This window comes from Mobula hypostoma, chromosome 4 (assembly GCF_963921235.1).
Source record: "Mobula hypostoma chromosome 4, sMobHyp1.1, whole genome shotgun sequence".
NCBI lineage: Eukaryota > Metazoa > Chordata > Chondrichthyes > Myliobatiformes > Myliobatidae > Mobula > Mobula hypostoma.
In genome coordinates, this window is record NC_086100.1 from 166,072,133 (window position 1) to 166,089,035 (window position 16,903).

Genomic DNA, 16,903 nt, shown 5'->3' on the forward strand with positions numbered 1-16,903 from the left:
CATCTGCAGAATTCCTGTTGTTTGCGTCCTATACTCAATTGTCTGATTTATAAAGGCCAGCATACCAAAAGCTTTCTTCACCATCCTATCCACATGAGATTGCACCTTCAGGGAACTATGCTATTTCTGGCATCTGCAGATTTTCTCTTGTTTGTGAAAGATCGGAAGAGGTCAAGAAAGTTGTAATTTGGACTGACATTCTGTGGGTGATAGTGTGCAGCTAAGTGACAGCCACACCACTAAGGTCTTGACATGTGCTGTTAAACTCCATATGGCATTCAGATAACCCAGGTCATGCAGTGCACAATAAGCAAGGTTTCTTGGCATAACGTTCATGTTCCAGCAATTGCTGTGCCAGGGCAGCAGGGCATCGTTTGTACTAAACAAGAGATGGACAGTGGCTTTGTGGTGTGTGTACGCAATGCTCCTTAGCACCAAGGGTCATGTTCACTGACAACACAATGTATGTCATACTAAAAACTGTGTAGCTTGGGGGATGGTAATAAATCCATAGGAAGACAAATTATGAGAACTGTCTTGTGTCATTACTGCTCACAAAGGTCACAAAATCAGCTAAACAATGACTTTAACACAGACCAACAAAAGAAACAGAAGATTGGAACACTATATTAAAGTGCAGAGGTGCAATGTTGATTCTTCCTCACTGAGCCCAGCCTTTGAACAAGAGAGAAAAGTGTGATTCATATATTCTTAAAACACACCATAAAACAAAGTGTTTCACTTGTTCCGTGTGTCAGTACCCGTATTCATGTGTTTTATGGGAGAGGAAGCAGTAAATTAAACAAGTTTGCAGTGCAATTGTGGCTGGGGGTTACTGTAATACTGAAGTTTTAGAAAAAAATCAAACACTGTAACAACAGGTACTTAAAGATCATTGTAATTATATTGCTGTTATCTCAGAAAATGGCTGAGGGTCAGACACCTCTCCGAGCAGTTATACCCCAGCTGCAAATACCTACAATAGATAACAACATTCGTGCCAACTCTGTATAAATCTGATGCCTTCTGCTCTGAAAACCTTTTTCATAATTTATGAATCATTTCATAATTTTCACAAATTCTATTGTATTTCTTTATCTTCCTGTAAATGCCTGCAAGAAAATGCATCTCAACGTAGCATGTGATAGGTAACATTACGTACTTTGATAATAAATTTACTCTGAACTTTGAAACCTACCAACTTCAGCCTTAGTTACAGAGCATCCTCAGCTTTCTAGAGCAGAGAACTCATAAACTCAGCTGGTAGCATAGCTGTTACAGCTCGGGGCATCGGAGTTCGGCAGTCTATTCCGGTGTCCTCCGTAAGGATCCTCTGTACTTGCACCCCGTGGAATGCGCGGGTTTTCTCTGGGTACTCCAGTTTCGTCCCACGGTCCAAAAGATGTACCGGGTAGGTTAATTGGACATTGTAAATTGTCCCGTGACCAGGTTAGGGTTAAATCGGGCACAGCTCGAAGGACCAGAAGGGCCAACTCAGCACTGTATTACTAAATAAATAAACACAATTTTTTTTTAAATTCCTCATTTCAATCCTCGATGGATAACTTTATATCCCAAGACTCCATTGCTGAATTCTAGACTGCCCAAGCAAAGAGTTTCCTGGCATCCTTCCTGTCCTCCTAAAACAGGAAATTCTTCTGCGGTCTACTACTTCCAACTACTTATTGGAAACATAAGCAGGTTCAATTCCCAATCTGTCACATAGAAAACTGATCATCACATAAATGGCTCATTTCTCAACAGCCCTTAGTTAGTTCGGACGGCCCTGCCTACATCTGACTGAGAATCTCTGACTTAGAGGAAGTGAAAGTTGTTTTCTTGCAGCAGTAGTATGGTGCAAAGACTATAATTTACAAAAAATAAGGGGAGTAGTGCTCAGAGGTTTATGAGCCATTCAGAGATCTGGTGGCGGAGCTTCCTAAATTATTGAGTGAGGGTCTTCAGGCCCCTATAACTGCTCCTTGAGAGTATCAATAAGAAGAGGCCACCTTCCTGCAATAGAAAGCAAGCTCATGATATTATCACTAATGCATTCTCTGTTTTAAGACAACAGTTTGCTGGGGCATTATAATGAAAAAGCACTTGCATTTACTTGGTGCCTTTGGCTTAGCAAAGCATACCAAGGCACTTAGCAAGAGGACTATTGAATGCAACGTGATTCAGAATTACACAAGGGGGTATTAAACCTTTGTCAAAGTGGTAGGTTTTAAGAAACATCTTGGAAGAAGAAATATTGTTAGGGAAAAAATCTATTGCAATGTAACAAAAATAGTCCCAAAAGTAAGAAATAATTTCAAAAGGGTAGCCTGTGGAAAAATGAAGCAAAGGAATATTACCATCATAATTGCTCTGTATTAACAGAACTCTATGAAGTAAAAATCATTTCATTTTAACAAATGTACTTTTTCAGAAGTAATGTGCCCGTTAGAACCATCTGGGATTTAAGCCATTTCCGAAATGCTGCCAGCAAAACTGTAGGTAGGTTGCAACAAATGCAGCTATTAAGTGTGCAATATTTCTGTAGAATGTTCAAATGACACTAAGACAGAGAGCCCAAGGCAAATTCTCAGCACTAGAGCCAGCTCTGTGTGACATAGCGAGCTATATGTCCCTGTGTAGGACATCAGTGCTTGGTTCCCAGCCGGACCCAGAGGGCAGTGCTGCCAATAATGACCCATCTGTTAACCACCAACACACAGCAAGCAATTTCTAATGAAGACAGATGGGGAGGACCCTGGACCGCCAGGCAGCGGGATACTAATGAAACCATCTAATGGTCACTACCTGCCTCTTTGGACTGATTGATGACCACAACATGAACTTCAAGGAAATGCACCTGACATTATTTATTGATTAGTCATCGGGGGTTGGTGGCAGGGGGAACAACAATATCCTTCATGTTGCCCTTCTCCGTTTCTGAAAAATGCCATATTTAATTCTACCCTTCGGTCATTTGCAATAACCTTGCTCAGACTCTTTGCCATTGAACTTCTGCATTTCTTATAAAAGCTAATTGCTTAAACAAGTGGAAATGGCTTGGAGAATGGTATGTTGTTACAATATGAATGTTATTGTATATAACATTTAATTAAATGATCAGGTAACTTAATAACCTTACATGGAGTATTAATCAATACAGCACAGGAACAGGCCTTTCAGTCCATTATATTATATCTGCTCCAAACACGATGCACAACTCCTCTTAAATGCCACCATTGTGTCTTCTTCCACCACAACCCCTGGCAGCCCATTCCAGGCACCCACCACTCTCTGTGGAAAAATAACTTGCCCACACATCTCCTTCAAGCTTTCCCCTTCTCACCTTAAATGCATGTCCTCTGATATTTGACATCCTACCCAGGGAGGAAGATTTTAACACCCTACCCTATCTATGCCTCTCACATTTTTTAAAATGTTCTATCAGGATTTTATCATCTTCTTTATGTTTCTATGACGAGGATGAAATAACTCTATTGGAACAGAAATAGTACTACACATACTGAGGCCAGCAAGAGGTTTCTCCATCAAGTCCCACACCTCTGCAATTTATTCCCCTTCAAATTCATCCAGTAGCACTTTCATCCATAGTGATGAAGTGTTTTGGGAGGTTGGTGATGAAACATATCAACTCCTGCCTGAGAAGTGACTTGGATCTGCTCCAATTTGCCTACTGGAGCAACAGGTCCACAGCAGATGCCGTCTCATTAGCTCTTCACTTAAAACTGGAACATATGGACAGCAAGGATGCTCTTTATCAACTCCAGCTCAGCATTCAAAACCATCAGTCCCTCGAAAATGTTCAATAAGCTTCAAGACCTTGGTCTTAATACCTCCTTGTGCATTTGGATCCTCAAATTCCTCATTTGTAGACCCCCAGTCAGTTTGGATTGGCAACAATATCTCCTTCACGATCTCCATCGGCAGAGGTGCAACACAAGACTATGTGCTTAGCCCCGTGCTCGACTGGATGTAAAACCAGTGGCTAAGCAAAGCTCCAGTTTACTAATGACACCACTGTCACTGGCCGAATCAAAGATGGTGATGAATCAGCAGATAAGAGGGAGATTGAAAACCTGGCTGAGTGCTGCCATAACAACAACCTCTTACTTAATCTCAGAAAGGCCGAGGAGCAGATTATTTTCTTCAGGAGGAGGAAACTAGAGGTCCATGTGCCAGTCCTCACTGGAGGATCTGAGGTGGAGAAGATCAGCAACTTTAAATTCCTCGGTGTTATGATTTCAGAGGACCTTTCCTGGGCCCAGCACGTTAAGTGCAATTACGAAGAAAGCACAACAGCGCCTTTACTTCCTTTACATTCCAAAGATTCAGTATGACATCTAAAATTTTGAAAAACTTTCATAGATGTGTAGTGAAGAGTGTGTAGTAGAGTGCATACTGGCTGGCTGCATCATATCCCGGTATGGAAACACCAAAGCCCTTTGACAGAAAATCCTACAAAAATAGTGGAATCGGCCCAGTCCATTATGAGTAAAGCCCTCCCCATCATCGATAACATCTACACAAAGTGTTGTCGCAGGACAGCAGCTTCCATCATTAGAGACTCCCACTTAGGACATGCTCTCTTCTCACTGCTGCCATCAGAAAGAAGGTACAGCATCCTCAGGACTCTCACTACCAGGTTCCAGAACAGTTATTACCCCTCAACCATCTTGAACCAAAGGGGATAACTTCACTTGCCCCATCATTGAAATAATCCCACAACCTATGGACTAGCTTTCAAGGACTCTTCACGTAATGTTCTCAATACTTATAGCTTATTTATTTATTTATTATTATTATTATTTCTTTCTTCTTGTATTTGCACAATTTGTTGTCTTTTGCACATTGATTGAATGCCCAAGTTGCTGTGGACTTTCATTGATTCTATATGGATTGATTATTGATTATGGATTTATTGAGTATGCTCACAAGAAAATGAATCCCAGGGTTGCACATGGTGACATATATGTGCTTTGATAATAAATTTACTTTGAACTTTGAAATACAAGCCATTTAAAAGTTTTTTTGTCAATTCCATCTAGGCAGTACATAGAATGTACACACACATGCTGAGATAGTCAGACTACAGATTCGGATCCAGAAATCTTCGTCAGAGTTCTGAAGAACGGCCCTAGATTTGAAATATTAACTGTTTTCCCTTTCACAGATGCCGTCTGACCTGCTGTGTATTTTCTGTACCTTCTGATTGTATTTCAGATTGGTAAATTGGTTTATTGGCGTCACATATACAGAGGTACAATGAAAACTGCTTTGCAGGCCATCCATACAGATCATTTCATCACATCAGTACAATGAAGTATCATACAGGGAAGAAGGATCATAACAGAAGTAATGAGCAGATCTGCAAAGAGCTGGTTGCAGTAAGCCACCATTTTCTGGTGCCTTTTCCAGCAAATGCTCTTTTTTAAATTTTCTGTTAGTGCAGAACACTCTATTGGAAGTATGCATGGTTACATCATGGCATGACAACTCCAGTGAACAGGAATGCAAGAGACTGTTAAGCGTAGTGGACACAGCCCGGTCTATCACTGCCTCAAGAAGGTGGGATCTATCATCAGTGATCCTCACCATCTGGGTCATGCCCTCATCTTGCTCTTAGCATGAGGAGCCTGAAGTCCCACACCACCAAGGTTCAGAAACAACTTTCCTACAAACATCAGGTTGAACCAGCCTGCACAATTCTGATCCTACCTCAGCAATGGAACACGACAGACCATCCCTTCCACTACCATGGACTTGTTTCTGACATTGTTTTTACACAAAGGTTTTGTCTTTTTTTCTCACTCTATTCACTTTATTGATAATTTATATTTTATGTTGTCTGTACCTACCTGTGATGCTGCTGCAAGTAAGATTTTCAGTGCACTTGTGCACTCAACTCAAAATTAGCTTACACATATGTCCACAGAGTCACAAGTTAGGTGGCAGCCTGGGTCAGTGAAATTACAACCTGCTAGCATTATGATAGCCGGAGCCTCTATGTTATGATTTTGCAGGGTAGAGTTGCTTGCAACCAATTTGCAATGGATTTCTAGGATAGGTACCCATGCAGTGATGACTTGGCTCCCTGAACAAAATGGATGTGCGGGAGGCCGAAATGGAGGAGTGCAAAGTCAAAGTCTAGTTTATTGTCATATGCAGAAGTACATGTGAGTACAGGTGCAGTGAAAAATGTACTTTCAGCTGCATCACAGACACACAGCATCAGACAAGCAGCATTCACTAGGAAACCATAAATTATGTATGAAATACACATTTTTTTTCAGAACGAAAAAAGGTAAGATTAATTTTGTGTAAGTGGTCACGGTGTTGCTAAACTGTAAGTGGTTAGGGTTGTGCAGGTTGATTCAAGAACTGGCTGGTTGGATGGAAGTAACTGTTTTGTGTGGGACTTCAGGTTCAGTACCTACTACTTGATGGTAGCTGTGAGAAGGTGACATGGCCAGAATGGGATCTTTGATGATGGATGTTGCCTTCTTGAGGCAATGCCTCCTGAACATGCTACCAATAGTGCAGAGGTCCCTTGATATTATTTCAAGGAAAAGCAATTACCCCATTGACCCTTGGAAAAAAATTAGTAATAAATTGATCCTCCGATTAATCTCACATTCATTTGATAAAACTCTTTGCGCTTGTCTCCCTTTGATCCTGAGTGTTCCTTAACTGCCCTGGTATTTCCCTCTGTTGCTGTTTTTTTCTTTTTCCTTACTCTCAGCAATGCATCGAAGGTGCTGTGGAAGTACAACTTGTTGTTGATCTTTTGCACACACTCAAGCAGCTGGAATTTGGTCAGCAGCTCCTCAAGAACTGGTACCTCCAGCAGTACAGCTGTCTCTCTCTGTACAGCATTAGACCTCTAGCCTCATCTCTAGATAGGAGATTGGCACCTCCAACCAGTGCCTCCAAAATATTACCTCACAGTGACAATGCAAGATGGAGTTAACATCTCAAGTGAATGAACATAAATAGTTTTGAGATGCAGAGAAAGGGAGAGAGAAAGAACAAAAAGCACTGTATAAATGACAGCTGTCAAATGTGCAAACCTTTAAATGTAACTGAGGAGCTAGATGGAGCTGCACACTGAACCCAGCTTCTATTCCTATACTTGATCCATTCCCAAGCCCTTTCCTCTTATCCCTTTTCTTATTCAGTGTTTTTTACCCTTTTATTCCTACCCCACACATTCTTCCCCACATCTTATTTTAGCTTTTTTTCCCATTATAGCAAAGGAACAGATCCTTTGATCCACCATGTCTGTACTGAATATGACATGAAATTAAACTAAATCTCTTTTGCCTGCACATGATCCATATCCCTCCATTCCCTGCATATTCATGTGTCTTCCTAAAGGCCTCTTAAATGCCAGCATCGTATTTGCTTCCACCACTACTCCTGGCAGCTCATTACAGGCACCCACCACTCTCTGTGTAAAATAAAATCTTGGCCCCTCACGTTAAACACATGTCATCGAACATCTGTCTTTTATTTTTTTTAGAGATACAACATGGTAACAGGCTCTTCCAGCCCAATGAGCCTGTGCCGCCCAATTACACCCATGTGACTAAGTAACCCACTAACCGATACACCTTTGGAACGCGGGAAGAAACCAGAGCCCCCAGAGGAAACCCACATGGTCACAAGAAGAATGTACAAACTCCCTACAGACAGCAGTGGAATTGAACCCAGGTCACTGGTGTTTTAATAGTGCCAGTGCTAACTCTTTCTCCCCATTTCTACCCTGACAAAAAGATTTTGGCTGCCTACTCTATCAATAACGCTCATAATTTTATGAACTTCTAGCATGTCTTCCCTCAGCCTTTGATGTTCCAGAGAAAACAACATATATTTGTCTAATGTCTCCATCCAGCTTCTACCATCTTATCCAGTCAACTTCATATTCTTTATCTTCGTGTCTTCACATCCAGTCCTGTAATGGGGAACCAGAACTAGACACAATATTCTAAGCTGACGGTCTTCAGCCTGGAACATGGACAGTCTCCAGTGTGCCGGTGAGTTTCTCCACCACTTTTAGTTTATATTTCATATTTCCTTCCCCTGTAATACTTTCCTTTCAGCACCACTGAGTCAATGCTGAGAGTGTCAAATGAATAAATTTATATACTGCAGCAATTTACATCAACAGCAACAATGTGCTGCTTCAATCTGGAACCAGTAGAATTGAGATCGAGTGTTTATGATGAACCCTGTCATCAGTTGGACATGCCAGGTAACAATCTACATGGTTAGGATAAACAAGGCACAAGAAGGGTGAAAAGTGTTGCAGATTAGACAGATAAATTATACAGAAAAAGTAAAAGGTTTTGATCAAGAGCAAATGACCAGAGATAACCCTTTAACCACACCACTGCAAATGAAAGTTCTTAAAAGAAGCTCAGCATGTCACCAATCACTCTAACAAACTTCTACTGAAGTACTGTTGGAGGAAGGTATGGTCATTCGAATGGACGGGCATGTAGAATATGCAGAGAGAGTGGACTCAGCCCAGTACATTACTGGCACATCACTCCCTCCTATCATCAGTATCCACATGAGGCACTGGTTTGAGAGGGCAGCATCTATCATCAAAGATCTCCACCATCCAGGCCATGCCATTCTTCTTCCAGATGTCATCAGGCAAAAGGTACACAGCACCTGTCCAGTGGTAGCTTAAGTCCCACATCACCAGGTTCAAGAACGGCTACTTCCCTTCGACCATTCAGTTCTTGAAACATCCTGCATAACTCTAATCATTACCTCAGTATAGTAACACTGTGCATACATGTACATCAGATTTACCTTGTCCATTTCAGGCTCCTCCCTCCCCTTTCTCAATCTCTGTCTCTATCACTGGAGACAGCTTATCTACTGATTATCTTTTATAAACCCACTGACTCTCACAGCTACCCGGACTATACCCCTTCCCACCGTTACGTAACAACACCTTAAATACCATCCCATGTGATCATTGATTACTCAAACTTCTGGTAATTGCCTCCCACTTCTCCTTCACCATTCTCCATTCCCATTTCCCTTTCTCAGCTTATCTCCTTATCAACCCTTCCCCTTCCCTTCCTTCCATGGCCTTCTGTCCTCTCCTATCAGATTCCCTTTTCTCAAGCCCTTTATCTCTTTCACCACTTGACTTCCCAGCTCTTTACTTCTATTCCTGGTTTCACCTATCACTTCCACCCTTCCCCTCAGCTTCTGAGGAGGGAGGAGAAGATGGCGGCGCAACGCAGCGCGCGTGGCCGTTCCGAATGATATCGCATGTGTTAACTAGGGGCCGTGCACAATCCAGATTTGATGGAGACAGCCATGAGAAGCGCAGAGGAACACCTGGAGTAACTTCTGAAATGCCTGCTTCGCCGCCGCTGCTACTGTGCGATTCAGAATGTCCAAAGGGGAAGGCCCCAAATCCTCGGCTTTGCCTATTGCCTGTTGCCGGGGTCAGGGTCGAAGCGCTCGGCAGAGATGGTGCTCGGTGCTCGGTGTTGGAGAGCTGGTTGGAGGCTCGGAGTTTTCGGACGGACTTGGAGACGGACTGTGGGCGGATGCTTCCAGGATGCTGCATTGGCAAGTTTGCGGCGCTGGAGGTTCACCATCTGCGTGAGATGATGGGGACTTTCGAGAGACTTTGAGACTTTTTACTGTGCCATGGTCTGTTCTTTATCAAATTACAGTATTGCTTTTCACTATTGTAACTATATGTTATAATTATGTGGTTTTTGTCAGTTTTTCAGTCGGTTTGTCATGTGTTTCCGTGATATCATTCTGGAGAAACATTGTATCATTTCTTAATGCATGCATTACTAACTGACAATAAAAGAGGACTGCATGTCCTCATAATCTAATCTAATCTAATCTTACCCTGACTTCTCACCTTATTTCTCTAGTCCTGATGAAGGGTCTTGGCCCAAAAGGTCGACTGTTTACTCTTTTTCCGTAGATGCTGCCTGGCCTGCCGAGTTTCTGCAGCATTTTCTGCAAGTTGCTTGGATTTCCAGCATCTGCAGATTTTCTCTTGTTAGCAACACTATGATCAATTTACACTAAAAATAGCATTTTGTATTGTTTAATTGCGTCCTTTCTGATAAAAATATTTACGTTTAATACATGTTGTGTATCTGGTGTTACTCCGTGATGCTGCTGCATTGTACCTCTGCATAAATGTACTTATGAATATGACAATAAACTGGACCTAGACCATGAGTAGTTTTAACACAACAAACAGGGCAGGACTGATTAGCATATTATGGTCACAAACACGATCAGTTCAAATCATATTACATGTACAAAGAATTCCTCCTGCTGAGAAAACTGACTAAGGAAAGAGGGAGAGTATGGTTGAGGAGCTGAAATGTTATTACTGAACACAGCAAATATATCAGCCATGTCTTCAGAGAATTAGACGAAGATAACCTTCAAGGTTTTATAAATGCAAAACCGATGACATGTGAATCTGACTTGTGCATTGAAATTTCTTCTCTCAGAGGGTCGTCAATCCCTGGAATTCTCTGCCCTGAGGATAGTGCAGGCAAATCGTTGGATATATGTAAGGTGAAGGTAAAGATTTGTAAGTTTAACTTTATTTTTTAGGAGTGCTGACAAAAATCGACACAAACGTAATTACTTCTAAAGCACAATTTATTATCACTGCAAACAAAAAGCAACATCATATATGTATAAGAAAATACTCATCCCCAAAATGTAATCATGTACAATGTAACACATAACATACACAATGAACTTCACCCTAGTCTGGGTGAATTCTGCCTAATGGAATTAAGGAGTCCCTACAATTTGTCACATTTGTCAAAATATACAGTGAAATGCATCATCGCATCAACTTAAATCAGTGAGGATTGTGCTGGGCAGCCCACAAGTGTCACCATGCTTCCAGCACCAACATAGCATGCCCACAACTCACTAACCCTGAGTCTTCAGGAAACCAGGGCACCTGCAAGAAACCCACATGGTGATTAGGAGAATGTACAAACTCCTTAGACAGCAGGTGGAATTGAACCCCAATCCTATAGCCAGTGCTGTAAAGTCTAGTGCTAACTGCTACGCTGCTGTGCTACCCCAACTAGATAAATATTTGAAAGGTTGATTAAGTGAACGTTATGGGGAACTGGTATAGAAGAGGAGCTGAGGCCAGCATAGATCAGCCATGATCACATTGAATGGTGGGGCAGACTTGAAAAGCCTGATGGCCTACTTCTGCTCTTATTGCCTTGAGTTCTTGATTTCTTTTGACTTGGAGTTTGGAGGAGGTTTTTCTTTGCTGTCAAATTCAATGCCAAGTAAGAACTTCCATAACTCGAGCTGTAATTGCCATTCTCCTGAAGAGCAAGTCAGTGTGGGAGGTTCTTGGTTTGAGCTACTCTGGTCTTCATGTGTTCACCCACTCCTTGAATCTGACTAAAAGAGATCAAGTAAACTGTGCAGAGACTAGTCTTGTATCTCCTTCAACACTGAACATAAGATCATAACACTTAGGAGCAGGAGTTGAGCATTTGGCCCTTGAAGTCTGCTGAGGCACTCATTCAATGCTACTTTCCTGCACCTTCCCCATAAACCTCAATTCCCATGATATAGAGATACCTATCAATTTCTATTGTCTGCCACACTGCACTTTCTCTGTAACTGTAACACTTTATTCTACATTAGACCATGAGACCATAAGATATGGGAGCAGAATTAGGCCATTTGGCCCGTTAAGTCTGCTCCATCATTTCATTTTTCCTCTCAGCCCCAATCTCCTGCCTTCTCCCTGTATCCCTTCATACCTTGATCAATCAGGAATCTATCAACCTCTGCCTTAAATATACTTAAAGACTTGGCCTTCGCAACTGCTTATGGCAAAGAATTCCACAAACTCACCACTCTCTGGCTACATAAAGAACTGCAAGTTATAAAATGGTCTGGTTGTAAAGCTACAATTCATCAGTATAAACAAAATGTACTAAGCTTAAACATGAGAAGGTCTGCAAATGTTGGATATCCAAAGCAACACACACAAAGTGCTGGAGGAACTCAGCAGATCAGGCAGCATCTATGGAAGTGAATAAACAGTCATGTTTCAGGCCGAGATCCTTCTTCAGGACCGAGAAGGAGTTATGGAGATTTGCAGGGAAGGCTTCAAACATGAACTGTTCTGTGTAGCCAACAAAGAGACAGGCATAGCTGAGACCCTTATGGGTGTCCACGGCTACCCTTCGAGTTTGGAGAAAGTGAGAGGAGCCAAAGGAAAAATTCTTGAGGGTGAAAATCAGTTCTGTCAGATGGAGGAGGGTGGTGGTGGAGGGGAACTGGTTGGTTCTTTTGTCAAGAAAGAAGTGGAGAGCTTTGATAGGGGATGGAAGTGTATAGGGATGGAAGATCCACGGTGAAAACAAGGCAGTCAAAGCCAGGGAATTGAAAGCTATTGACGAGAATGAGGGCACGAGAAGTGTCATGGACGTAGGTAGGAAAGGACTAAGCTTATTTGCTGGCACTGTCAGCAAGGTACACATGTCCATGCAATTAATTAATGCTGATAATCTTGCACCTTGTATCAAGATACACAATATAGTTTCTTGACTGAAATAAATAATTGAGTAAAGCGACAGCAGCTATAAGTTTGTTACAGTAGGAATTCCATTTCTCTGTGCATTTCAACAACACGTTTGGGAACATTTACACACCTTTAATGTCTCCCCATTATACAAAACAACTGTGGCTGCTTATTAGCTAACATTGAGAGTGAGACAATATTTTGGAAAGACTTTTTTTTTGAGCCTTTGGTTGAGCTCAAATGAGTTTTAACACGCATTCTGCCCATTCTCCAATTTAACTCTAAGAGGGGGTCAATGATATTCAAATTAGAGCTAAGAAAATTCCAAACAAGAATTCTATTTAGAGTGTTAGAATCATTCCATATAGAAACTGGCCCTTCAGGTCTGTGCCAACCATCAACCACCAGTTACTCCTCTGATCCCATTTCGCACTTCCCACACTCCCATCAGCTCCCACTAGATTCTACTCTTCACCTAAACAACAGGGGTTATTTACAGCAGCCAATTATCCTCCCAACCTGAATATGGGCAGAAACCAGAGCACCCCAGGGGAAACCTACGTGGTCAAAGGGAGAACATCCAAACTCCACACAGACTGAGTCTGAAGCCAGGACTGAATCTGGTCACTGGAGCCGTGCACTAGTATTGCTACTCTGCTATCCTTTTACCTGCATACCACTCCATGGGCAGCAGCAAGATGAAAAGATTGCTATTCCAGGTCCCTCTCTAAATTATACACCACCCTACAGAGTTGTGCTGTTCCTGAATCATTAGCTTGGAAATCCCTTGCTAACAGTACAATGGCAGCACTTTCAGCACAATACAACTTGACACCCACATCCCATCAATGAATAAACCAAACTTCTGACAATAGGATAATGCTACTGAAGTGGTAAAATGGTGCCAAGGTAGTGCAGCCGTTAGCCTAATGCTTTACAGTGCCAGCGATCCAGGCTCAATTCCCGCCATTGTCTGTACGGAGTTTGTACATTCTCTTTGTGACCGTGTGTGTTTCCTCTGGGTGCTCCAGTTTCCTCCCACGTTCAAAAGATGTACAGTTATGGTAAGTAAGTTATGGGCAAGCTTCATTGGTGCCAGAAGCACGGCAACACTTGCGGGCTGCCCTCAGATTGTGTTGATCATTGACAGAAATGATACATTTCACTGCATGTTTCAATGTACATGTGGCAAATAAAGATTATCTTTATCAATATACAAATGGTTAGCAAAGAGAGTTATGTAGATCGATCATAGCTGAGTTATATCCCTCTTTGTCATGTGCTTACCAAATTGTGAAGTGTGCAAACTATCAGCAAGAGTAATCATTGTTTTGCATGCCAGCCACACAGATCATTATATCACATCAGCACACTGAGGTAGTATAAGGGAAAACAATAACAGAGTGGAGAATAAAGAGTTACCGTTACAGAGGAGGTGCAGTGCAGGCTGATAATAACGTGCAAGGCCAGAATGAGTTTGTGAAGTCAAGACTCCATCTTATTGTATAATGGGACTGCTTAGTAGTCTTATAACTGTGGTGCGGAGCTGTCTTTGAGCCTGATGTCCTTTCAGACTTTTGTACCTTTTAACCAGTGGGAGAGGGGAGAAGAGAGAATGTCCAAGTGGAAGGGGTGTTTGATTACGTTGGCTGCTTTAGCAGTGCAGTGAGAATCGTAGACAGAGTCCATGGACTTCGGTTTCCTTGATGTGCTGTGCCATGTCCACAGCTCTCTACAGTTTCTTTCATGCATTTGAGATGAGAGGGGGAAAGTTTAAAGGATATGTGAAGCAAGATTTTTACACAGAGAGTACTTGGTGCTTGGAGTGAGCTAATGGGTGAAGTGATAGAAGCGGATAAAATAGTGGCATTTAAGAGGTTCTCTTATGAACCTCACATGAATATGCAAGGAATAATGGATATAGATCATGTACAGGCAGAAGAGATTTAGGTAATTTAACAATTTCAGCAGACAGAGTGGGCTGTCCTGTGCTGTATTCTTTGTGCCTATGTTTCATGTTTAACTACTTGAAGTAAGCTTTACCCATTTCACATCATTCATGGGTGGTTTATGCTGTCAAGTTTGGGTACTGCTATAGGAAAGATGTTATTAAACTGAAGAGTACAGAAAGGATTTACAAGGATTTTGCCAGGACTTGAGGGCCTGAGATATAGGGGGAGATTGTATATGCTATGACTTTATTTCTTAGAGTGTAGAAATCTTTGATAATCTTATAGAGATGTCTAAAATCATGAGAGGCATAAATTAAGTAAATGCACTCAATCTTTTTCCCAGGGTTGATAATTTAAGAACTAGAGGGCATAGGCTTAAGTCAAAAAGGGAAAGATTAAATAGGAACCTGAGGGGTAACATTTTTCACACAAGAGGTGATAGGTAAGTTGAATGACCTGCCAGAAGATGATGTTGAGACAGGTACAATAACAACTTTTAAAAGACAGTTGGATAACTACATGGATATGGAAGTTTTAGAAGATTATAGGCAAAATGCTAGACAACGTGACCGGCTTCGATAGGGCATCTTGGTCAGTTTGGACCAGTTGGGCTGAAGGCTGTGCTTCCACACTATATGACTCTATGACTCTTAAAGCAGAGGTACTCTTAGAACAGGCACTAATAACGTTACACAATTCTGCCTGCTTCAATATACAAAAGGCAACCAAACTGTGTCTAAAAAAAGAAGTCAAGGACAGTATGAGATCCAAGAGGATTCTTTTAAGATTAGTAGCTGAAATACTAACCAGAGGGCTTAGGAGCAGTTTAGACTACAGCAAAAGGATTTTTAAAAAATGAATAAGGTCAAAAATACAATATTAGTGCAAAAAAAAGAAAAAAGAAGCAAAATATGAGAGGAAAAAGATTAGTGAAGTCAAGTGAAGATCTTTCAGAAACACAATTTATTTTTAATTTTTTTATTTAGAGGTACAGCAATAACCCTGTGCTGCTCAGTAACATCCAAAAGCCCAATTAACCTACCAAGCCGTACATCTTTGGAAAGTGGGACGAAACCAGATGACCTGGAGGAAGCCCACACAGTCATGGGGAGAACATACAAACTTTTTACGGACAGCGGCAGAATGGAACCTATGTCATGGGGCTATAATATTGTTATGCTATTGTGCCACCCGTAATAATAAAGAACAAGGATACAACAGGATAATTAAACAAGTATTTTGTTCTGTCTTCACAATTAACTTTCTAGTACCGTAAGGGATTCAGTAATCCGACAAAAGTGAGGAACTAAAGAAAATTAGTAAGAAAATAATGCTAGAGAAATGAAAAGCACTGCTTGACCATTGAAACGGTAGCCTGATCATTTGCACTACATTCCAGAGTCCTGAAGAAGTAAGCTTCCAAAATAATATTAATTATTGCATTGGCTATCATTTTCTGCAATTCTGCAGATAATGGAGCAGCTCCTGCAAATTAGACAGTTACAAATGTGATCCTACTATTTAAAAAATAAATTTGGCCGCAAAAAAAGAGGGGAGAAAACAGGAAACTATAGATACTACAAACCAGTTGACCTAGCAGGCATAGAGGAGAAAATGCCTCATATCACTTTTATACAGTACGCCTCCTCAGGTCATCCTTTGCACTCATTTTCAGGGGACTCTGTGGTTTGACATATAACGTTTTCAGCACTGAATGCATTTCATGGCTGTGGACTCACTTTTGAGGTCTCTACAGTTCATGTTCCATGTGTTTTCGTTTACTCCATTTTACCAATTGCGCGAATTGATTGAGGTGTTTCGGCATGGAACTGGCCCTGCGGCTGTGGCCTGCAACCATCAACACAGCACTGAACTGACTATCTTGGCGGTCATGGGTCCTCGACCATTTTGGGGACTCTGCAGTTTGATATTTAATGTTCTGTGTGTTATTTGCTCGCTTTTTGCTGTTTGCGTGATTTGTTGGGTGTTTCACTGCCTTTGTTGTGTGGTGTTTTCTTTTAAACAGGTACTGTGGTGTTTCAATCACAAGCGAGAGAAAATCTGCAGATGCTGGAAATCCAAGCAACACACACAAAATGCTGGAGGAACTCGGCAGGCCAGACAGCATCTATAGAAAAGAGTATTGTGAACGTTTCAGGCCGAAACTTCAACAATATTCTTTTCCGTAGATGCTGCCTGGCCTGCTGAGTTTCTCCAGTATTTTGCGTGTGTTTCAATGGTGTTTCTTTGTTTCTTGGCTGTCTGCAGGAAGATGAATCTCACAGTGGCATACTGTACACCTACTTCCTTAATAAATGTACTTTGAAACTTTGAACTTCCTTATCTCTTGTGT

The 16,903-nt window shown here is 41.5% G+C and overlaps 1 protein-coding gene across 9 annotated transcripts in view; it reads right to left on the reverse strand.

Moving 5' to 3' along the window:
• stpg2 (sperm-tail PG-rich repeat containing 2) overlaps positions 1 to 16,903 on the reverse strand; it is a 751,871-nt gene that overhangs the window by 649,308 nt on the left and 85,660 nt on the right. The window lies entirely within an intron of this gene.